The following is a 25945-nucleotide window of genomic DNA, read 5'->3' on the forward strand; positions in this document are numbered from 1 at the left end:
TGTGAGCAGGGGCCTTGTCTCCCTCACTGCTGCAGACTCAGTGCCAAGAGCAGAGTCTGGTAATAAACGTTTGTTTAAAAAAAATGAATAAATAAATGCACGAAAGGGCTGTGGCCCTGCTTTTGCGGTGCTTATGTTCTAGTGCAGCAGTGATAGCTAACAAGTGAGCACTTACTGGCGAGCAGATATTTCAGACACATGGTCTAACTTACTAATATAGAAATCTGATAGAATGCTCTTATTATCCCTGCGCAACAAATGAAAAATATTGGGTTTTAGGTCAGTTAAGTAACTTGCATAAGATTAATGGGCGGAGACAGAACTGAACGCAGTCTTGTTCCGCCGGCGCCTTCATCAGAGGGCTGTCTCTCTCCTCTCCGTGTACATTTCCAAATTAATTTCCTCAATTGGGTTCCACATCCCCTTGAGCCCTGGTGCTTGAGTCTCACTTTGGATGAGTAATAATAATGATGATAATAATCTACAATATTTAGAAAACCCTCTGCAGTTTATGTAGCAGATTCACATGAGTTTCTCTCTTTTTGGATCCTTATAACTGTCCTTTGAGCTACGCAGGAAAGATATTATTATCAGCGAAATCACCCAGTGGAGAAGATATTCAGCATAAAGGAAGAAATAATTATTTTTGCATGTGAGAAAAACAATGTCACCCTGATTCTAAATGTCACCCCAATTTTGAAAATAGCCCCTGGCTTCTCCGTGAAATCATTGGAGTGAATGGTAGGAGACAAGTGGCACTACTGTGCATGAATAAACCATGAAATATATTTGACAATAAAATTTTCAATTAATGTGGAAATATTTGCTCTGAGTCTTGGCTCTTGAGGATTTAAGTCTCGGCCAAATATTAAAAATTTGTTTTATTTCATTGCACAAAGTACATTGCAGATGCTTAGATTCCTGAGAAACTGAAAACTGCCATTTTTGAGAATCCTGAATATGAATTAGGCTGATGGCAGATTGGGTTGGGAGAGTTGGATTCTCTGGGACACTAGACAGACCTTACCCTCATGCAATGTGGCTCAGTTAGAGAAATAGGGTCTTCTACCCCGACCAGTTTTTCTACGGCAGTTTTCCTGGCCCTCTTGATTCTTTGTGGAATCCTTTTCAATTCAGTGAACATACCAAAAAGAATTAAAATTAAGAAAGGGGAAGTTGATCAAACGTTTTTGACCAAAGCATTTGTTTGGAATTGCATACTTTAGCAAAGATCTGTGTGATGTCTCAGACAAATATACAATAACACATTTTAGATTATTTTTTTAAAGATTGCAGTGTAGGCATTCTAGTGACGGCCTTAGTGGACCTCTGCTTTGCTAAGAGTTGGAACTTGCTAGTGATCTATACCCAGCTTAGTTTATTAAAAATGCAAGTCAACACCGAGTACCTCCTATGTGTAAGTCACTGTGTGCTAGACACTCAGACACAGCCCTTGTGCTCATCAACAAGAGATGGGAAAGGGCGGTAAAAAAGGAGAATGGAGGAGGGGCGGTGGGAGGGGAAGTTAGTTAGACAAGACACAGTGGCAGTTTTGCACCCTACAGCTCCCTCTGTCGCCCCTCAGGGATATCCTCTCATGCGTAAATGCTGCAAAACACCATTGGCCTCCCAACGTGAACAAACATCCTCCCAGAGTAACTGGAGAGTGAAAGCACCCAGCTTTTCTCCATAAATGTGTTCCTGCTTTGTGTTTGATGTAAGCAGCTACAGTTTGTAAACACCGTACAATTTAGGTAAACAGGAATTTTAGGCTCAGAAATTGTATCGTGGGGACACTGTATTGAAACAATGTATTGAAATGGACATTGTCAGATTTTTTTAAACTAAAAATGATTCTGAAGTAAGTAACATGCCCACAGCATCGCCTGACGACAAGAGCAGCTCCTGCGCCCCGCCCTTGCAAACCTGGCTCGTTGAGAGTTGGACCAAGCAGATGACCATTGCCGTTTGCTTCAAGGCCCGCTTCATCTAGGTCCTCACAGTCACTGTAGCACAAGCGGTTCTGCCAAAGCGAAAAGTAAGGTCATCACAACCAGGTGAGGAACCAGGAGAGGCTTTACAGCGTTGGTGACTTCTGAGCTGGACCTTAGGCAACATTCAGGCTGTTACAGGCAGAGATAAGGTGAGGCCAGGAAAGACACAGGGTGGAGGACCACATGAGCAAGGGGGAAGAGGAAAGGCCAGAGCTGGATTTAGGAACCACTGGGAAGCCCTGGTTCTCCGTAGCAGGGCACTCATGTTGGCAATAGCTGATACATATTAAGGTTGGAAAAGGAGGCTTCTGATTTATTGTGGCCCATCTTAAATTTAATAGGAATTGGTGCCATTGAGGACAGGCTATACACACACATTTTAGAATAAGTAAAATTCCATATTCTCTCTCTCTCTTCTGTGTTTGTACTTACTGTGTCTGGGTCAGTGCAGCTTTCTTGCCCTCGTGCCAGGGGTCGGCAGTAGGAATTGGTATCTTTCATTTCCCTGTTTCATCATTTTGACTCGGGAGGTAGAACGCATGTCAGCCATGAATTGCTTTTCCTCTCCCCTCTGACAACCTGTACCTTTCCTTCATTCTGAGGTCAAGCTCATTGGTCACTCTTTGTTTTTGATGTTGTTGTAGATTCTTGCTTCCTAACTGTCTGCTTTCTCAGATACCAGAGGTAAGCTGAGTAAGGCCTTTTTTTGGGATTTGTTAATTAGTCTGCATTCTAATCTGGAAGTTCCATATTATGGAAGAGGTGATGCTGTGCAGTTCTGGACCTGGGCCTTTAAAGGTCTAGAACCTCCTGCTTTTGTGCTTCAGGACCCCAGCTGCCAGATTGTTGGGAAGTTCAGACTATCCTGCTGGAGAGACAGGCCACTTGAAGAGGCTGTGGAGGAACAGAGTCCACGTGGAGGAGACCCCAGCCTCCTTGGACTCCCAGTCCATGGCTGATGCCAGACTTCATCACATGGAACAGAAGAAACAGAGGCCACTTTCAGAATCCAGTTCAATTATCATTCATTGTTTTAAGCCACTGTGTTTTGGGGAGGCTTGTTACACAGCAATGGATAACTGGTACACTTGAGTCGTGTTTGCATGTTATTTATTGGCAGACCATAGTTGATAAGAAACTATGTAGAATTTTCTGAAGACAGGCTTTCTCTCATATCCTCAATGTTATCTTTGTTCCACTTGTATATCAGATTTTAATTTTAGTCTGCATCTAACAGGATTATTCCCATATCTGCGCTTATTTTTGAACACATAAATCCCTAATTTTCAGTCTAGATTGATTTTTGTTTCATGTCTGCTTGAATTAGTGGGATCTTTGGGGGAAAATTTCTACTCAGAGAGCCTAAGAACAATTATATTGCTTATGGGTTCTAGCAATGCAATGTTTTTAGAGGTGTATTCACAGCAGTGCATTCACAGCATTTATTGGGGATGAAATTGTTAAGATCTAATGATGATCTCTTTAAAACATTTATTTGGTAAAACTTGCAGGTCCAGGGGGCCAATATGATGGCAGCATAATTGCTAAGTCATTGTAAAGGTACCGCTCTATTTAATGTGCGCAATTTTGCACAAACCAAGCGAAACTAATCAAAATATTGAAGGTAGGTTCTTGCTCCTAGTACTCCCCCTACATTTACCAGGATCGCTGTTTATGGGGCCAAAAATATGACTTTATATGTCATGAGTGAATTGAATTTTTAAAATAATAAGCTCTGGTTGAAATGAAGCAATAATTCCTTCTAAAGAGATCCATTAGTGATGTTTTCAGCCATTAAGTTCTCATTGCACCTGCCGCCAGTCCATCTGGGGTAACACAGGCATAAGAGTAAGCAACTCCATCATTTAAAAACCCATCTTGGATACACCTTCACGACAGAATCTCTCTGTGTCTATTTCAGAGCTCCTGTGTGGAGTATGGTCTGGCTTCCTCTGACATCCCCTCCCTGTGTGTGCCCCGCCTAACCAGGACTGACCCCACATGGTGTGGGGAGACGGGGAGAGGCAACCTCATGGGTTCCTTGCCTGTCACCTTCTTGCTGATCTTCCTCGCAGACACTCAGTGTTTGCCAGCCTCGCCCTTGACCTCCAAAGGCTCGCATACAGATTCTTCCTCTCTGGCTGTCCTTTCTTGCAGAATATCATTGGCTCGTCTGCCAGAATTCAGCTGTCCTGTCTTCTCTCCTTCTAAATGTCATTCCTTCTCTGATGGTGGGGAGTCGCAGAACTGACAGCCTGCAGGAGATCACGTGATGACAAAATGAGCGGCTGTAAAGATGGAATTTTTCCGCCACTGGAAAAAATTTTTATAAAACATAAACAAAGGCTACATGTATTCTCTTAAATTAACATCAAACTGTTGGCCGCTTGGTACAGTGGAACTACCAGTTTACAGACAGATGGATCTGGAGGGGTGGGGATTTCATTAGCTCTGAGTCTCTTGATCACAGCAGTGATCTCAGAGATCTGAGAAAAAGCTGAGCAACAGTGAGAAAAATCTGTCAAAATCATCTTGTTCTTTTTTCTGTATCAGGCAAAGAATCACTTTCAGAATCAGGGCTGTAGGTTCAGGGACACAATGACGGAGTAGAGTAGCAGCAGTCAGGCCGAAATAAGAGCAGAGCCAAGCGGATGGGAGGCCCGGGAGACGGAAGAGGCAGGGCGGCTGGGCTCCTTGTGCGTGGGGCGCACTACGTGGCAGGTTCAATAGCTACACGGTTATATTAATACTGTAGGGAGACGTCCAGCCATATTAATAACAATTACCCCACATCCTCAAAAAAGATGAAGTTGTATTTCAATGCACTTGGTTTGAAAAGGCAACGAAGTGCAATACTATTTTTTTTAAGGCTTAATTGTACATGGTTAACACAAAAGCTTTGCTGCTAAAAGAGGGAAAACGTATTATTTAGGATAGTTACTCATTTAGAACAGATCATTCCCTAAAAATGCTAGACGCACCGGTGCACCTGCAGGCATGGAGCGCGCACATCAATCTGTATTCAGCCCGGAAATGCAACTGCTGCATCTTGAGCGTTTCATGAGGATCAGCTCCATGGATCTTGGGGATTATACAACTTTGACTTCCAGTCTACCAAGTTTCTAGTCATTCTCTGTAACTTCTAGCTGCCACCTGTTTGTGCTCCGGCAGTCCCTTCATCCTGTCCTTTTTATCCCAGTCCCACATGAAGGCCACCTGGCTGGGTCCTGGGATGCTGTCTGCCCAGAGGTGTTGGTGGGAAGCGCCATTATTCCATGTCACAATGGTTTGATTCTATGGGATAAGATGGGCACTGGCACCCGGGAGTCCCGGCCAGTGGGCTTAGGGGAGGCAGAGAGGGAAGGAGCTGCAGGAGGGAAGGTGCAGTGGAGAAAACCAGCCAGAGCCAGAGCTAAAGACACTGGGTCAAGGCTTCAGGTAGCTTAAACGAACATTAGCATTTTCATTTTATGGCTTTATTTTCCCTCTTCAGAAATACTTAGCCTTCAGCACCATGAATATTGTGTGAGTTAAAGATTGCATTAAGAAGTGAAAGGATGGGGAATGAAATCTTATGTCCACATTGTTACATTTTTCTTCTCAACTGCCCGTAAGGGTTTGCACATTTAATAATGAACTGTTGGGAAAATCACTATGATAATCTTAACTAAGAGAGTCATTATACAGAAATTATTGTGTATTTTTCTACAAATAATTATCTCGACTTGAAATAGGCTAATCAGCTGGATTTAGTCATTTATTTGTTCTTTGTATCATGTCTCTGAGATACTTAGAGACGACAAATTACATATTTTAATAGAACCTAAAGTTTTGGAAAATGTTGCCTATCACATCCCATGGGGCTGGGGGAAGGGAACTGCACCCTCTGGGCTGTGAGCCCTCTGCCCTCAGATATATGCATTAGTCCTCTCTCAGCACGGCCAGCTCAATCTTGGTTTAGAATCCATCAAGTTTTACTCCCATGAAAAGGCAATTTTTTCTAAAACCTTGGAGTCTTTAGACTTAGAAATTGAAAGAAAAGTCACACCAAAGGCTGCATTTTACTTAAACATTTTTTAAACCCAAAGTTGCGGAACAAACTAAGGCTAGAGAAAAAAAAAATCAACTATGCTATATGGGACCTTTAAGAAATGTATTATTTTACTTCCAAATAAAGAATAAGTTGGATTTTGAGTTTCTTAAGCAGCAAATATTACTTATTATATTAAAACATTACAGCTACTAACATTAGCATCCTTGAAAGAAAATGTGCCTGGAAGGCTTTCCCAGTGCTTGCCCCATGGCTGCTGGTTAGAGATGTGAGATTTTTATACCGATATATTCTTGGTTGGAGCAATTGTGCTTACGACCACACCCCCTTATCTCTTAGATAGTGGGGTGACTTTGCTCTGAAGGGAAAATAAAACTACGCTTAGACACCAGTTGCATGAATTGATACAATAAGCCTTTACTTTAAGATTATCTATGGGAATCTCAGTTAACAGAGACACCTATAAAAGAATCTTGGCATGAGAAATACGACACCTGTTGGGTATCTTAGGTTGGTTTCAGTCCTGTTTACTCAACACATTTGTCTTAAGCTATTGCCTTTTGTTAAATTTTGTCTTTGTCTTAGTTTGTCTAACGTTTTGCTTCACATTCATCAACAGTTTTCGTCCACTATTATTGGTTCTTTGTGTTGCCTTCTGCATCTTAATGGCTCTTAGTCTTTATCATGTTAGTGCATGTGATTGCCCTCTAGTTTTAGACTTTTGCTCATTTTTAGCTTTAGTTTTTCCAGATTACTTACAGTGTCTCTGAACTTTCCCTCTGTTTTAGTTAGGATTTTATGTTCAAGGACACACAACAGGAAATCTCACTTAACAGTGTCTGAAAGAAGCTAGAAACTGACCTGATTTTCCCCTTTGCATAAAAGATGTCCGCAGGCAGCACTGGCGGGCTGGCGGGGTAACCAACCACCATCAAGGATCAGGGTCCAGTTTTTCTGATGCTCCTCCTAGTACGTACTTCCCACACTCCTGGTCAACTCGGGGTCCAAGATGGCTGCTGTAACTCTAGCCTGGAAAAGGAGTAAAATTAGAAAATCAAAAAGGTGCCCTCCCAGCAGCTGAACTATTTTAAGCAGCCCTCCATAAACCCATGCAGCTCTGGTGCTTACACTCCTCGGTCAGAATATGGACACTTGATTGCACCTGGCTTCTGGATGGATGATGTGCCCGGTGCAAAATCAGGGCTCTGTGACTAAGCGGTAAGGGGAGAAGGAATGCTGGTCCAGGCAGCTGTGTCTGCCACTTATTTTCTTACATGATGCTACTTATTTTTAAATTCACTCATCTTAATATCTATAAGCACTTTAAATTTGGTTTCACTATTTTAAAATATTTTATTAATTTTTAGAAACTATTTTTTCTTATTATATTTGACTTCAAATTTGTTAGTTTAACCATTTTATTGCTATTTGTAGGACTCAAGTTTTTCCAATTTTATTAAGATATAATTCACATAGTATTGTGAAATTTGAGGCATACAGCATAGTGAGTTGATAAATGTGTATCTTATGAAGTGATTACCACAATAGATTTAGTTGACATCTGTCACCTTCAGACACTATTTAGACATGATTGTTGTTTTTAATTTTCTGACTTGTTCTGAAGCTTCTATTCTCCTAGTGTAGCAGTAAGTGGCAGTGAGGACAGAAATAATGGGAACATCTATGACAGGAAGAGTTGTAAGCCAAGGAAGCAGGATGATTTTTCCATTAGCTGGACCTGAGCTGTTGTTTGCACTCCTTGTAACTCACTCATTTGTCCTGTCAGTGTTGAGTCCTCTTATGCTAAAGGCTGTAACCTGGATGACCCAGGAGGCCCTCAGGATGAAAGCGGCCCCGCCCACATCTGTGGTAACTATAATTCTATTTTTATTAGTAACAATTTTGAGCTGTTGTAGCAACACTTTCTTTTAGACTCTTCTGAAATCCATTCATTTTGGAAAAATATATAACACTCCCTGGAGTGGACGAACACTTCTGCTGTAACCTTAACTTTTGTTGTACACCAGCACTTATTTTTTAATGGAGGTACTGGGGATTGAACCCAGAACCTAATGCACGCTGGGCATGCACTCTACCGCTGAGCTATACGCCCCACCCAGTATCCCAACATTTTTAATTGGCCTAATAATCAGAAATTTGAGCATCATTCTTCATGTTTTAATGGAAGGCTATGCAAACTGTTACTTCACATCATGCCTATGTGTACTTAATAAGACACCCCAAAATATCACTTGAGAAGTGACTGGCTTGGATATTTATTTATCGGTGTGTGCCAGTTTGTGTGTCACAGTGGCATTTCTGATGTGCTTTTTGCAGACATGAAGGAAACCATTTGGATCTTTACTGACTGAAGTAAAATTTTGATGACCGAATAGCAATTGACAAATGATCTTGACACCTGCTGGATTTCAGTGAGACTGACTGAGTGCGACTGGCTGTGTTAATGGCCATGTAGCGTCTTTCTATTATGTCTTCACAAATGGAGTCAAATACCATTAGAAATAGAGCCAGTCGGAGTCAGTGGTTTAAATTTTATGTTACGTTATAGAATGTATTTTATATTTTAGTATTAATAGGTTATGAGAACATACTTGTGATATATTTTTAAAAGAATTTTATTGAACTGTTTATATATTGAAAGGTTACCATGCACTGCTACAGAAAATAAGATACATTTCTAGCACTAAAGTAGCTGAAAGTATACTTGTAAATAAACTCTTGTATACAATATTTGAAAAGTGATAAAACAAGTGTAAGTGCATGGTACAGAGGCAGCTAAAAGGGACCTTGGGTTGTCCAAGAAGGCGTCCCTGAAGGAGATGACATTTCATATGAAGCCCGAAGAATAAGCAAGAGGATCTTCATTTTTAACTTTATTTTTCTTGTAGGTACAGAAATGCTGGTTTAAGATATTAAATTACACCTTTCTTGCCTTATATATTAGGGATGATTCCCCACAGGTAAAACCAAATTCTATCCCGAAGAACGGTGTGCAATTCATCCTGACACTCTTATTTAGTGCTGGTATCTTTCTTCTTGCTTTTATCTGTTCCGAGTGTATATGTCATAATATCTTAAACCCCAGTTGGATCCCTGCCAACAGAAGTAACTCTTTTGAACTAAGCAGAATTTCTCAGAATTGCAAACAGATTTAGAAACGTGGGCTTTATCCTCCATGTGTTGTAGTTGGGTTTATACTCATCAGATACCTCAGACTTTGCAGTGTGATCAGCCTGAATAAATACATCCCAAACTGAATATGTGCAAAATTATTCAAGTGTATGAATATGCATATATGTAGATCTATAAAGATAGTTGGGTTAAACTGTGAACACAACTCTAGGGATCTTAACAGATGAACACATGTCAAAGGGACATGTCTCATTTTCTTGAATGTAATGTATTTTTGAGTTATATATTTTATATGAACTTTCCATCCCATAATTAATATTAATTTAATGACTTTTTTGTGTTTAAAGAATCTGCTGGTTCTTTTATCCACTCAAGCAAACTTTTATCAAAGGTCTGTTATGGACAGGAGCCATGCTATTATTCTAGTCAAAGCACAATTATTCAAATATTACTAATCTAATTTTAAGATGAAACAGGTCTTTTATTCTTCCTCCTTGCCTCTCTGCTTGCTTTTGGAACATGTAAATGTTCACTGTTCTTTAGCATCTTTGCTGGTTGATGGACAGGAGAAATAAAATGAAATAAAAAAATTAGACCAAGTAATTCTGCTACTTGTCTGCAAATCTGGTAGGAACGGAGATTGTAACTGGTTTTTTGGAGACGGGGCATCTCTCTTTAGAAGTTTTTCAATAAATTTGGTCTCTGAGTCACATTTGTTTGTACCGTGAATTTCTACTGTCCTTTCCCCCCATTATCTAATATTTTGACTATATGAGACTTGCCTAAATATTTACCTTTTGGATTTAACAGGGTTATATGGTTTTAACCATATTACCTTGAGTGAGGTGTGGTGAGGCCAGATGTACATAGAGAGAGAGGAAATTAGAGTTTCACAGTTGGTTATGCTCAAGTTTCCCCAGGGAGAATGCAGCACACGTGCGGGGCCACATGGCGGATGCACTGAGGAGGCAGAGGGAGCGAGGGGAAACGAGGGGAGGGGGGCAAGAGCCCTTCCTGTGGTGTCCACAGCAAGAAACAGGCCCGGCAGCGTCAGCAGGCTTAGGACTGGCTGGTTTGAATCATTTCGGTGGGCTTTGCGGAGTGGGAGCTGTCCACGGTGGTCCGGTACCTGCCTTGGGGTGATCAGGGCGGGTGCACTCATGGCGCTAAGGGAGGGGGCTGGGGAGATGGACTTAATCAGCTGCTCAGGAAGAACTGACCAGCCTCTAGTTGGAGCCTCACAACTGAGTCAAGGTAGAAAAGCTTAAAATACTCTATTACACATACTTATTAAAATACCGCAGTCGGGACAATGTCTACTTCTCTGCTCACTGCCACCTCCCAAGTGATAGCTGTTCCACCTCTGGCTTGGAGCACTGTGGCTGACCTCTGTCCCCCATCCACTCAGGACCCACTGGGGCCATTTCTCTGCACTGCAGCCAGAGTGAGCTTTAAACATGTGATTCTCTTCCCTCTACCTCCACCCTCACCCCTGTTTCTGCTGGAAATGCTCTCATCGCTCTTACAACAGCAACAAAACTGCCGTGTGGCCCTGCCTGTCTGGATATACATCTCACCCTTTGCTGGTTCAACCCTGCAGCCTCTGCCCCCCCACCTTGCTCTTCTCTCTGTGCATTTGCAACACTTTTCACACGAGGTCCCCCCAGACATTCACCGACTGTATTTTACTAGTTCTAATACACCACTGATGGTAAGAAATACCATCTTCTTCCCCAAGAAAGCTTTGAGAAGAGCTGACAATTAAAAGAAGACTTGGTGTCTTATTTATGACTCAGAGAATGCAAAATCAGCTCTCCTTAACCTATTTTTACTTTAAAATTTCTTTCTTGTATTTGAAGGGATCAAGTGACATCGGCTGCCCTTGGTCACATTACTTGGTGTGTGACCAGCCAACTTTGTGCATGTTCCTCAGGAGCAAGATGGACCCCAGCTTCAGCCATTTGTGAGCACCTCGCTTGCTTACATTGCAAAATGCTTTTTGTCGTCGCTTTCAAAGAAAATATGCAATTGTAGTCATTCCTCCAACAGGAAATATTTGCTCCACTAATACACAACCTGGAAATCTTCTTTTGTTTTCACATCATTCTGTGTTCATAGTAACCTTTCATTTTGATGGCAAACCAAAAACGTGTTAGAACATTTTGACAATGCCTGTCAAAACAAGGACGCGCACAACTCAATTGAAGAAAGGAGCGTCTGAGAGCAAAGGCCACGTTAATGCACAAGCAGGCGATGACGGTAGTGTCACTCCAGGTTCTTCTCTGTTTTTTCGCTGGAACCCATCCTCTCAAAATGATTGTTCCATGATTTTCTCCTTCTATGCCCCCTTTTATTCCTAATAATTAAATTTAATTGTCAATTTTCACGCCACAGCCTCACAAGATCTAACTGATGCCAGCCAGCTTGTTATGTCATTGTTTGGAAGCTGAGAGTTGCTGCAAACAGGAAGACTTCACCCTGAATTCTTCTGAGTGATTTATAACATTGCTAAGTAAGATTATTCTAATTAGTGCTTCTCTATACCAAGACATAGATTCTTTTTACCTGTGTCTCATCCAAACAAAGCATTCCCCATAATACTATGTCAACTGATTTGAGCCTGAAAAATTGACTGTCTACAGAGCCTGAAAAGCTAGCTATTGGAAAATCCAAATAAGTTATGCGAATAAATGAACACTTTTTATATTAATAGACAGACATGATTTTCCTTTATTTAAAGAGACTATGTTGCCTTTTCCCCAATGGGCTATGATTGTAGCATCATCATCATCACCACCATCATCATCACCTGTGTCATTTCTATGGCATTTTATTCTTTTCAAAGGATTTTAACATATATTATCTCATCATGTGCTCCACGCTCCTACTTTTCGGTTTCCGCTAGCCATGCCATGAGTATGCACTGAAGGTACGCTGTTGAATAAATGAATGAGTGAGCGAGGGAATGATCATCATAATGTTACATCCACGGTGATCCAGAGTCTCACTTGGTTTGCATCATCTTCGGGAGGACTGGCTTACTTTGTAGAACTTCATCGTACTTGGCAGTGAGTTTTTAATCTGATACAAAGTGAGTCGTGAAAGAGTCATGAGGGAAGCGTACAGTTCTTCCAGGATTTTGATTTAAAAGCAAGATTTAGATGGTTAGAACAGTAGTAACCCATGAGTAAGGGTGGAAAAACTGTCTTTCTGCTGATGTCAACTTTCAAGTGCATCTCTCACCTTGCTGTGGAGAGCGTTAACAGCATTTGCTAATTATCTACTAGGTTCGAGGTGACTGTAAGAAATGCTTTCATCCATTCATTGCATTTGATCTGGTTACACATTATTTTTCCTCTTGGCTACTGCTCTGGGTGGTATTGCTTTCAACATCTCGTGTTCACTTACAGAAAGTGTTCCTTTGCTTCTTCTCGCAAAGGTATAGATTCTCTTGTGTTTATCAGTCTGTTACAAAAATGACATGAATGTGTGTTGTTTACTTGTTAGTTTGCATCTTGGTCAGATGAATTGCTTCCCATCCGAGTTGGCTACTGCTCCAGCATCCCTCAGTGACGGGCTCAGGCTCCATATCCCAGCCTCTAGGTCCCTCTCAGTCTCTAAAGTTGCTCCCACCTACTGCTGTTGGTTCCCTACTCTGCAAAACTCATCCAAAAAGCCTGAGAAGTCACTGTCTGGGCTGAGGAGGCACTTGTTATGAGCCATCGGCTACTCCAAGGGTCTCTCTTTCTCCTTGGTTCCCAGGAGGCTATTTCCAGAAGCAGAGAAGAACAATGGTCCATTTGCCTAGTGGACCTTCACCCTAGTGGATGTGAATGAGAACAGCAATTGGGAGTTTTCTCTGAGTTTATGTTTTCCCTTCTAATTGGTTGCTTTCACAGCAGTAGTTGTCTGGATGACTCTGTATTCACATCCTGCTTCCATCAAGGAGCAGAGTGAGTGGCTATTTGTTTCATGGCACCAACTTTGCTGTTCTTGTTTTACATTTTATACTTTTCACTGACTTGCAACCTAATGGGGAGAATATCAAAAAATAAATAAAAACCCCCGAACTTGCAATTAAAAAAGAGACGTTCCTTTAACCTCAGGGTGAAGAAACCACTCAGTGCATGTTAGTCGTCGACATGTCTAAGGTGATAGGCTTTGTGGAGTGTTAAGCGTGTTGAAACATTTGACTGTGTTGTCAGAGCGCACACGTGGTGATGGCTGTGACACTGGGCCAAGCTCCTGAAGACTCACACTACAGTTTCTCCAATGTTGTCATCAAAAATACTGGTTTGAGTGTTGTTAGCCAGTATATTCTGATATACTGCACATTGTAAAAGGTGCTAAAGATGAGATCTATTTGGAATGTTGACTTGCTCACATTGTCAGTAGGTTTGTTTCTAGGAATTTCTTTTCAATATGGGAGAAAAGAACCGCTTGAGAATAAGTTACAAATAAAGGTGAAAATAAGTAAAGCCAATTCCATCTCCTGATGCAGAGACTTTTAAGTATTTCCCTGTGAATAAAGCCCTGCGGGCTGGAAACCTGCATTTTAAAGTGGTATCCTTGTTCCCCTTCCCAAGTGACTGAAATTGGGACTAGTCAGTAAATATTAAGTATTTTTAATTGAATCACTTACATTTATCAAAGATCTGATTTTAGCTACTTCCACTTGGAGTTTCTTCTTCTTCTTGAATTTATTGCTGCCAATTTAGGGGAGAACTTTTTATTAACAGGAGAATTCAGTTTTATGGCCATGGAATCTGGCTTACCTAAAGCTATTTTTCGTATGGCTTTATTGTATGTATTTATGTGCTATATTTCTATTCGTATCTTCATTTATTCCTGATGCTTGTACATTTAGCTTGCTAGGAAATAATCTTATGCCTGTCCCCTTCATTCTCCTGTGTGTACAATTTACAAAGCAATTCACAAGATTTCACTTATGCTGTCTATATTGGACACAATCTTACTTTCTACAGATACAATTTTCAGAATGAATTCTTTATGTTCAGTTGCCAAGAAAATAGCTTCTCTTGGCATATCTATGGTTTCATATATATATATATATATATATATATATATATATCTGTATAAATGTGTATATATGTATATGTATTATATTCTTACACCTGTAATTAATTTTAAAATCTTGCCAAAGACATGGCAATTTAAAATAATTCCTACTTTGTTCTAATTAAGGACTTAGAGATTTATCGAATATAGGAGTCCTTACAATCTGATGCTACAGATTTGATTTACTACAACTAATTCTCATGATTCTTCTGTAGAAGTAAATGTATTACGATGGTACCCTGAGAGGTGACCAGCGCTTTCAGGTGTGTTTATAGAGACGTCTGAGATCTCAATTTGACTACCACTGTGTTCCCTGCTATTAGCCGGTGATGATTGGACCTTCAAACTATTTCTAGGTAAGCCCAGTAAAAAGTGATACAGCTGTTAAAAGCACTGTGAAGATGCTACCTTCCAAGCAACAGTGATAGAGTTCTTGCAGATTGCTTTCTCCAGAGGAACTATAAAACATCGCCGCTGTCTGATGACATAATGGAGGTGGTCAAACTGCCTTCCATAAATTTGCCTGGATAGAAAAGTCAGGGCAGAAAAGTATTTTTCATTGCATTAGCTAGAACTTGACCACAGCCAATTAAAATACCTAGAAATGCTTGGAAGCGTGTTCTGTGTTGGGGATTTGGGGAGAGAGGAGACAGTGACAGTCATCCTGAGAAGAGAGGTTGCTAGCGTATGGGAGGCTAGTATCATGGGAAGGACAGAGAAGCATATTTTGTCGCAAGACATAAAATGCTCAGAACAACTACACACTGAGATAATTGGTCTTACTTTCAACATCCCTCAGTTTCTACTGTCAACTCTTTTGCTGGAGATCTATATGCAAGATGATCTCTGATGTCCTCCAAAAGCCATAAAGCGAATGAACGTATGCAGTGAATCTCAAGGAAATACTTGTGGACCAAAGGAAAGGAGAGAATGAGGTGATGGCAGATAGTGGCGCTGTATTTTGCAGGGTGGATTTTGGTATTTCTTTGAATCAGATCACATGGATCGGCAGCAATTCTGCTTCTTTAGAGCTAGCCTTGGACAAAACCAATGCCATGGGGAGGAAACGATTGTGTTTTCTTTTAAACAGCCCAGTGTGTGAAGTGAATTAACACTCTGAGGCCCCTTGAAATGTGGTCTGACTTCATTTTTTAAACACTTTCTTCAGGATTGGTAATTGCATGCTCACCTCTAACTCTTCAGGCCTGATCAACACTTGATTGCCACGAAACCCACATTTTGGTTATCTAGGGAATATCCGTTTTCAGTAAATTGATATTTTTACTAAATAGCCTTTAAAACTTTTTTTTTAAATAAAAAAGGTTCTTTGACATATTTCCAAACATAACCTCTTCATGTTTCATTACAGCAATGACTTTTAATTCCACTTTCTCTAGGGAAAAGTTTGGCTCCTTAGTTTCTGTGATGTTTTTCTGGTTCTTGGTGTCTGCACTATTTCCATTCCAATTTCAGTTTCAATTTTAATAACTTTATTGTCGTGACAAAGTTTGTGAGTTTTGCCAAAGTCAATCTAGTGAGTCTCTGTGTCTGACCTTTTAGTTTTCTCAATGGTATTAGAGCTTAATGTTCCAAAGTCCCTATTCCCTCTTGCTTTCTGATTTAAATTTGGCAATAGGCTGCAATTTTGCACGGTGCAAAATTGCTTTATTTATTGCTTTTTCTCCCCTCTCCAGAGTAAGACAGGAATTTTTTGGTCCAATTTTGTGTGTGTGTGTGTGTGTGTGTGTGTGTGTGTGTGAAAAAATTATACCATTTCAATGATCAAATAACTAGCTTCCTTATATTTTTCTTTACATAATTTTTGCCCCTCAGAAGGAAATGTCTTCCTTTCTTGCACACTTTTCATTAGGTTGGTCATCTTATATTTCTAAGCATCTCACGTTTCAGTTGGTGACCATGGCACTTGTATTTGATTTTCCCTGTATTTTCCACATTTGAAGCAATAAGGAAGTCTGTACTTATGCGTAAGGGGATTTTGTTTTAGCTCAACGAACACTTTAAAGGAGATGGAGTTAGTGCATATTCTTTAACGCCTGGGGCTAGCTGACATCACGACAGCTTGGAGGGTCAGTACTCTAACAGAATTTTAGTAGTACTTGTGATTGCAATTGACTCTAATGTTTGATGTAAAATATTCATCTTGCTAAGCAGGGTAAAAATTATTAACCAACAAATTGTGATGGGTTATCTCACCCTCTCTTTCATTTTAATCATAATTACAAGATTATTTTGTACCTTATTTCATTAAAAAATAGTACTTAAAGAGAACAAAAATGAAAGGTATGGCTACTTGGGGGTTTGTAGCTAATGATAAAGATGTTCCTTTGTCATGCTTTCTTCACCAAAATGTGCAATTAGATCTACTTCTGTATTCCAGCTTCGTCTCAAAATGCTCCTGGCTTTTGCTGTTTTCTTCCTTTCCTTGGGTCTGATGGGTTGTGTCTTTCTACAAAGCATCTTAAATAAGATTATACTGTGTGGCGGTACTGAAAGAGGTTTTGTGACTTGGCTGAGCCCACAGACCTAATCTGTGGAAAGTTTTTTTTTTCCCCAGACCTGAGCCTGGATGACTCCGAAATATTTGTTCCTTCTACTGTATGTATAATACTGCTTTGTGGTAAGAGTCAAAACCATCTGTACTCACACAGGTTGTCACTTATATTAACATGATTATACTATTTGGCTGTCTTCACTAACTTAACTTTATTGTTCCAGTGTTTTTTTCAACATAACTTCACTATTCTAGGAAACTCTGGCCCAGGGATATAAAATAATTTTACAGGTCGTATCAGGAACTTTGTGGAAAACTTCATGTTTTAATTTTTGTCGTTTTATTGACGTATAGTTCGTTTACAACATGGCTAGTTTCAGATGCACAGCAAAATGATTCAGTTACACATATATGTGTACCCACTCTTTTTCAGATTATTTTCCACTATAGGTTATTACAAGAGGTCGAATATAGTTCCCTGTACTCTACAGCAGGTCCTTGTTGTTTATCTCTTTTATACATAGTAATACGTATCTGTAAATCCCCAACTCCTAATTTACCCCTCCCCTCTTTTCCCTTTCGTAATCATGTTTGGTTTCTATGTCTATGAGTTTGTTTCTGAAAACTCCATTTAAATGAATATCACATTGTTCAACTATTGAACAGAGAACATCAGATAACTGATTACTCCCCAAAACTCTTCCACTTGTGCACTAATGTCCTTTCGTTGCTTTGTCTACCAATCCTAACTATTATACTGTGACCTCTACCTAATCCCTGCCAAGCCTGCACATTGAAAGGTCTGTCTTAAACTAGGTTCTAAAACCCCGTACATCTCCTGACTCTGCCTGTCCCCTCAAGGACGCTACTTAAACTTTGTCAAGGTAGTTCTGCCGTGCTGTGGCGAGCGGTCCTCTCTACGGCCTTATCCTCAAGTTGGTTTGTTGATATTATCAGGGATTCAGCATTCAAAAGTGGTTAGGACTCACATTTCTTTGATTTGATCTCATTTCTTTGGTTTCTATGATAGAAGTGCTAAATGAGTATCTGTTGATTCATTCTGAAAGAGACAACAAACAGTTCCCTTGTTTCTATTCCTGAATCTTATTGGTGTGTGATCTGAGTAAAGTTACTTATCTTCAGTTTTCTTCTGTGGGGGATATGATGTAAATTACAGTTTATCTTATTCAGGTATCTATCGGTTGTTTCCATATCTTGGCTATTGTGAACAATGCTGCAATGAACAGGGGAGTGCAGCTGTCTCTTTGAGATACTGATTCTGATTACTTTGCACAGATACCCAGGAGGGGTTGCTCAATGTTACAGTGATTCAATTTTTTTTTCTTTGGTGGAACCACCATATTGTTTTTCATAATGGCTGCACCAATTTACATTTCCACCAACAGTATATAGGGTTCCCTTTTCTCCACATCCTCACCAGCATTTGTTGTTTCTTATCTTTTTGATAATAGTCATCCTAACAAGTGTGAGATGTTATCCCACTGTGGTTTTGATCTGCATTTTCCTGATGATGTGTGATGTTGAGCATCTTTTCATGTGTCTGTTGGCCATCTATGTGTTTTCTTTGGAAAAATGTCTATGTAGGTCCTTAACTGCATTATTTCCTTTTTGCTATTGATTTGTATGAGTTCTTTACATATGTTAGGTATTAACCCCTTATTTGATACATGTTTGCAAATATTTTCTCCCATTCTACAGGTTGCTTTTTCAACTTATTGATTGTTTCCTTTGGTGTACAGGAGCTTTTTAGTTTGATGTTGCCTCACTGGTTTATTTTAGCTATTATTGTTTGTGCTTTTGGTGTCATACCCAAAAATCGTTGCTAAGATCAATGTCAAAGATACGCTTCACTATGTTTTCTTTAAGAGTTTCACCTGTGGACCTTATGCATTTTGTATATGATATTACACAGCACTGGTGAATGCATTTGACCATGAAAACCTTTGTGTACAGACCACCTCGCAGGTGTGGTGTGCCTCACAAAAGTCTTTCAGCCACACTGCTTTAAAGAATGATTTCATTCATTCTTTTATTTAATAATTACTGTGAACCTACTATGTATTTTGTGTTCCTCTATTAGGGGCTGTGGAGAATTAAAAAAGGAATAAACCATTGCCTCTGATCTGAAGGGATTTACAGTTTCTTTTATTTTTCCTCCTTTTTTTTTGATTCACTGGAATATTATATTTCCTGAACATTTGAGCTGCTTTCTAATATTTGATGGTGATTTAAACCCAAAAAGGAATTCATATTTTAACAGCCCCTTTCTCCATGGCTTAAATTTTCTCTTTGAATTTCTCTTCTCCCTGTGTCATTTTTTACCTCTCTCTCTCTTTTTTTTGGTCTCATTGAATATCTCCTCACTGTTTCTTTTTGATTGTAAGCCCAAGGTGTGGAAACTGGGTCAGACTTTCTTTTGTACAGTTCCTAGCAAATGTGTCACATCCGGAGGTTAATGAATGACAAATAATGAAAACTGGGTGAATAATGATGCACTTACCAGTGTCTGTGTCTATGTCTGTGTCTCCTTTTATTAGAGGAATTTCTGTGGTTGAGATGGAAATGGAATACATTCTTTGGGTATTGATTAACCGATGGCATTTTTCTTGCTTTGTTTGTAGCTGTTATTTGGAAAGTTTTTGTATTCTGAAGAGCAGTCATTTGTCGCACAGCAAGTGCAGTTTTTCGGTTGGTGCATTCCACCCACTTCTATAAATCTGTAGTTCTTACTGGGCTTCAGTTTTTCCAATATGTACTGGGTAAGGTGAAGCATGTAACTGAACAAAATCAACATTAACTTTGTCAGATGCTGAGCATGTTCATGGACTTTTTTTTAATCTGAAAAAAAAAGTCTCGAAGCTTTTGTTTAGAAACAGTAATTTTCTTTCAAGCTGATCTGAAATTCCTTAACGTAGTTACTATGAAGCACAGAGAGGTGTGTGTGTGTGTGTGTGTGTAAGTACGTGTGAATGTAGTTTACTTTGTGACTTATTTCTGGTGAAAGAGAAATAGAACTTTGCATGTCTCTTCAGTTTTTCTGGATCGAATATTTTCCATGTAGGTCATAAAAGAAAATGATGCTAAGGCCGGGGCTAATATTCACAAGTCTGTGATGTTCCGCAGATGTCATGATTATTAACCTCAACAGTGGTGACTAGCAGTCCACTGTGGGTAGACCAGAAGAATGAATGTATGGCACAATGATACTGACATCTTGCAATGTGAGATGTCGGGAGAACTGCTGGGTCTGCCTGCGTGTGCACAGAGAAGCACGGAGCATGAGGGAGCACGTGCATATAGACATCCTAGAGAAATAGTTACATAAAGGCTTGTTTCAGGAAGCAGTTTAGACTCAGTTGTATGCCCTCCACTCTCGTTAACTTGTGGTAAGGGTTGGCAACAATGGAGTCAAAGGGCTCAAAGTAAAACCGACATATTTGAATGCCAGCTGTCGAAGATCTTCACAGGAGCCCAACTTATTGATGGCTTCGGGCTCTGCTGCAGCATCTGACAAAAGCTTTTTCTGGTACTTTAATGGAATTTAATGGATTTAGTGGACTGTAGGAAATTTGTGGGGAGAATTTAGCAAGATAGAGTGCGTAGTACATGATGGAACTTGGAAACATGGGCCTGTGTGGGTGATATGGATTGTTTTGTCACCCAGAAAGCTTCCCTGTCCATCCTCCCTCTCCTGGGGTCTGAGGGAACAGCACCCCCCTTCCTCTGAGAAACCCTCCTTTCCACACCCCTTTCCACTCGTGGAGTCTGCATGGCGTGGCCATTTTGTTATTGACTCCAATGTGGTCATAGAAGATTGAGATCCAGGAGTGGGCTTCCAAACCAGCCCCATCTGAATCCTTTCCTGGAAGCCTTGCAAACATAAACAGGGAAAGACAGAGTCCCCAGATGGTGGCGAAGCGGTGAGGTATCAGGCCTTGGAGCAGCTGGTGGCCATATTTTCAATACGTGGAAGAAGTAGCCCAGAGACAACCACGTATCCAGGGGAAGCAAAGCAAGGCAGGAGATGCAGAGCCTCGGAGGGTCCGTATTTCTCTTTGCAGTTGTACCTAAAGCCTGCCCGCGCTCTGATCTTTTTATCCTACGTGTCTGCCGCTACATTCCTCTTTTGCTCAACATGGCCCCACTGGGTTTCTGCCACTTTCAAGCCAAAGAGCCTTGACTCAGTAACCTGATGAACGTAAACCAGGCAGAAGTAGGATTTAGGGACCAGAAAAAAGTCAGTTGTTTCTGTTAAACCAAATAAGCTTGCTTTACTAAAAAAAAGTTGGCCCACCTGTTTGAGTGGAGTGCTTCTCTGCAAAGATCAGATACGCAAGTAGAGTGTGATTAAAATCTGATCAATGTCTGCATGAATCTGTTGTACAGAATCTAGAAAACAGGATGAACTGTAAAAAGCTGCCGCATATGTGAGATTAATATTTTATTCATTTCGGGTTTTCTCTCCCCCATCCTGCCACATGGAACTATTCAATTGGTATGAAACTCAGAAGATAGTTATGTGCCAGGCAATCACGAGAGTTATAATGCAGCCAGTATGTCACTCAAATAAGCATTCATTTCATACCAATAGTGAAGTTCATGCTACATAAGTCAGATGAGAGGCGAGCAGTTTCTTTTCCATGGAAGCAACCCTAGATTGTAAGTAGATAAGTGCTGATCAGAGAGGGGCATATTTATAATTTAGAAATATTTTAAATTTATAAGATTGCAACCCAAAACATTTTCCAGCCACTTGCCAATGAGCACAGGATTTGAGCCTCACTCACCCAGCTTGCCACGTGCGTGCCCCGCCCCGACTCCTCGGGACATGGATGCGCCTTCCAATGTCCATTTCCTGTCTTCACCCCACCTCACCTTGACTTTGGGCTGTGCTTCCCAGGTAGCTGTACCAGAAAGGACTGTGTCCTACACCAGAAATCTGGAGATACCGAGGGGCTTTCCCATTTACGCATTCTGGAACCTTAGAGTAATCTCTGGGCCTCTTTGTTCATTGGTATAAAGAAATAATACTAACCTCGTAAAGTCATTATGAAACGAACATATATTCATAAGTTGGTTAATTCAAAACTATTTATTGAGTGGCTGTCATATGCAAGGCACTCCTTTGGGAGCTGGCAGTGAACAAAACAAACCAAAACCTCCAGTTGCCTGAAGCTTATTGTCCTACTGACAGCAACAGGCCACAAGGGGTAGAATATATGCTATGTGAGAGGCTGACAAGCACTAAAGAAGAAACTGCAGTGGAGAGACGGATTGGGACGTACAGAGGGTGCTACAAGTTTGGAAATATGGTTGGAGAAGACCTCACTGAGGCTACATTTGGGCAAAGACCAGAAGGAAGGAAGGAAGGGCCAACCCACGTAGATATCTGGGGTAAGAGCTTTCCAAGTGGAGGAAACCGTGGGCACCCAAATTCTAAGGTCGAAGCATGCAGGCATGTGGAAGTACATCACTGCAGCTGGGGTGGGGATGAAGCGGAGGAAGAACCCTGCCAGGACTTAGGGTTTCATTTGAATGAGATGGAAGACTGTTGAAGGGTTTTGCAGCAATTTTCTTGAAAGTGCAGATCTGTTCTGGCACAAGGCAGGTGTTCAAGAAATGTTTTCTATTAGCCAGGACTTGGTGTGATCTTATCTATCTGCATGCCCTTTAAGCAGGAGCTTGTAAGGTTGGGACCATGGGCACGTTGTGCCACAGCCTTTACATGGAGGAAGAGGTGCCTCTGGATTTCCCGGGAACGCCTGCCGCAGCTTGCTGCTCCTCCATCACCATCATTTCTTTAAAAGGCTGGAGGGGATGGTCAGAACATCTACAGCGCAATAGACTCATATTCTTACCAATAAGCTGTTAGTATTGGTTCATTTCTTAGGAGCAGTTCCAACGGTCATCGTATTTCCTCTCCATCAACATGGATGGGAGCTCATTGAATATATTCACTCAGTAGTTTTAGAACCATTAGGGAAGTTAATTCGACAGCGCTCAAGAGAGCATAAAAATAGAAAAACAAAGTGAGTTGATCAGAGGGGAAGAGTCACACCTGCTGGGTTTCCTGTATGACCTTGATCCTGAGATAGAATTGTAACGGGAGGGAAGTTGGCCCAGAATGTTGGAAGTGAGGTTTCCACCCCCTCTGCGTTCACAGATGTTCCTATGTAGCTCTACTCGTCTCTGAGAAAATCAGAAGATTAAGGTGAGCGATGTGCACAAATGAGCACTTGCTCTTCGAAACAGTAATTTAGAAAACTCCCATGATACAGTGAGCCAACAGAAACAACCAGCTGCAAAATAAAATGTGACCTTCTTGTTTTCCCTTTTATTTGTTTGAGAAAGGCCTTGGCCAACACTTGCTAGTTCTGAATCTTGCTGGTAGAAGGCTGTTTAAGCTACTAAACAGGAACCGAATTTAGTTTTACTTAGTAGCATGTCCATCAGTACCATATATATATATTTTTCTTAGCACGCATTTTTATCTCACCATCTTCTTTGTCTGCAAAACAATAAGACCCATTGACTTTTTGGTCACAACTATGCTGCAAAATTTTTCAGAGTGTAGAGTATATTTAAAATGAAGAATCCACAATTTAGTTGAAGAGGATGAACTTCACATCTATAAACAATCTGTTTATGATGTGACTTACGGTCATGGTGGCAATCATGCTCATCAAATGCGCTTGCAGTGGATGGGAGTAAACATCCCTGAAATCACAGACAGTTTACTTTTTTCAAAATAGACACATTTATTAGTAACATCTATGAAACATCCTATAGAGTATCTAATGCGTCTGTGATTTTTACATTTTCAAGGCAACTGTGAGAATGAGATTTGTTGAAATAGATTGGTAAAGAAGAAAATTGAAGTAAATAAGATTAAAGAGCAGGGCAGACATGAGATTTCTATTTTTCTAGACCAGATAATTATGATCTGACTCAGTTTAAATTGGAGTCCATGAAAATGGGTCCTATAAGAGTTGCCTAGGCAAGACTAATTTGTGTTCAAAGAATTTTAGCTATTTTCCAATTTCCTTACTTTCTTAAAAGCCTGACTAATTGGAAGGAAATATAATTCAGTGTATTGTATGAACATTTCTTTTGATGAGTTGAAGTTGGCAGGAATGCATTTATTTGTCTATTGAAATATGTTATTAGGTTTGCCAGCGCCCCTTCCAGCCTCTGAGAAAAGCGTTCACCTGTTGTTAGGAAAGGGTCGTCCCCGAATTCTTTACCATGAGATTTAGTGGATTTATCTTTTTCTAGAATGGTTTCTTCCCAGCCGCAGTGACTGTGTGAAGAGCAGGCAACTGGGTGAGGCTGAGACAGCCTTAGGACCTAATCCCACGGCTGCAGGCATTGGTTTGGGAATGGATATATATGAACCAAACTGATGCAAATCAGTCTTCCCCCATTTTTTTTTTAAATTGGACTTAATGAAGGTATAGTAATCCTTTTTGAAGGCTTGGAATTATGAGAAGCCACGTGTCTTGTGTGGGACAAGTGGGCTCTGTAGAGTTAATGAATTGCCAGGAGAGTCGAAAAGCAGAGTGGGAGTCCCAGTCTGGAACTAGCTCCCGGGTCCCACTGTCCCAGAGACCCGGTCATGTCTTTGGTGTTAGACACTCTTTGTGGCTGAGCTTAGGAAAGACCGAGGCCTGGTATTCGGATCTTTGAAAAAAGATCGCATTGTATCTCTGATGGCACAGAGGCTGGACAGTATTTTTCCTACCTATTTAGAAATCTTGGAAAACCCAAAGGTAAGCTTCTCTCTCAGACGGAGCACAATACTTCAAGTGTTTATTTGTGTGTATTGACAATGCTTTCAAACACCTTGTTTATGTTTGTCCTTAATCCAGATACAACTAACATGCTTCAAACATAGCAGACATTTTGGGCAAAAGCTGAAATTACCAACAGGCTGTATGGAAGGCAGCTAAAAATATGACCTTTAAATTTTTCAGTGTGTATTTTTGTGTTGTTAGTTCTCATTCAATATAGTTTTATCTTTATAAAGAGAATTCTTGCTTTGATAGCCAGCAAGGATTCAGTCCTGCATCGGGGCATTTTACTGTGCTACATGTATCTTTTGTCATGTAGAAACATGAAATACACATTATCACCCACACACACACCTTCAATGAAACCCATAATGATGCAATTTGCCATTTTACTGAAACGAAGATCACCTCCACTTACCATAGGCTCTTTGCAAAATATTCTAATGATAAATGTAAGCTCATTGGTAAATTTTTTTAATTCTTATTTTTTAATTGAAGTATAGTTGATTTACAATTTTAGTTTCCATGTGTATAGCAAAGCAATTCAGTTATACATATACATACATATATGCATGTGTATTTGTGTGTGTGTGTGTATATATATATATATATATATATTTTTTCAGATTCTTTTCCATTACTGCTTTACAAGAAATTGAATATAGTTCCCTGTGTTCTACAGTAGGTCCTTGTTGTTTATCTACTTCATATATAGTAATGTGTATCTATTAATCTCAAACTCCTCATCTAGCCCTCCCCACAACTGGTAAATTTTTAAAAATCAGTTTAGATGATTTTTGTTGCAAAAATTCCATCTTGCATGTTTTTTTTTTCCTGCTGGCTACTTATGAGAGTGACCATCTGTGGACCTGCCAGGAGTCTGATGAACCATCCCACAATCATCAATGTCCCTATGTAGATGAACACATTGCTATCTTTGACATCAACAGATGTAGCATTTTCGCACCGTACAGAAAGTAATGGTGCCTGACATTTCTAGGTTGAAAGCCCTTCTTTGTTTCTCACACTAATGGAAATAGATTTTGTGGCCCTCTTGTTGACTTCAAGATTGTATATAAATGTTCCTATAAAAATAGGGAGGTTTCTTTCCATTATCTTATGAAAGTTGAGAAGTAAAGGCGAAGGGAGTAAATTGCTGGACAAAGCAAGGACGATTTTAAAAATAGTTTAAATTCTATGTATTGAAGACAGAACTGAAAGGCCAGTAGTACTATCTGGTTTTTTTTTTTTCTTGCTTTTTGTTTTTTGTAGATGGTGCATTTGTATGACATTTCCATAACAAAACTAAAGGATAGAACACTTCCAAAGAGAGAGGTTCAGACAG

General features: G+C 40.2%; 1 long non-coding RNA gene across 1 annotated transcript; it reads left to right on the top strand.

The window, feature by feature from the left end:
• Positions 1 to 5326: 5326 nt before the first annotated feature.
• On the top strand, positions 5327 to 11285 carry LOC140690181 (uncharacterized). Its single transcript, XR_012065357.1, has 3 exons — positions 5327 to 5432; positions 7832 to 7914; positions 11058 to 11285. It is a non-coding gene; the product is annotated as an uncharacterized lncRNA (long non-coding RNA).
• Positions 11286 to 25945: the final 14660 nt, after the last annotated feature.

Source organism: Vicugna pacos, chromosome 29 (genome assembly GCF_048564905.1).
Source record: "Vicugna pacos chromosome 29, VicPac4, whole genome shotgun sequence".
Lineage (NCBI taxonomy): Eukaryota > Metazoa > Chordata > Mammalia > Artiodactyla > Camelidae > Vicugna > Vicugna pacos.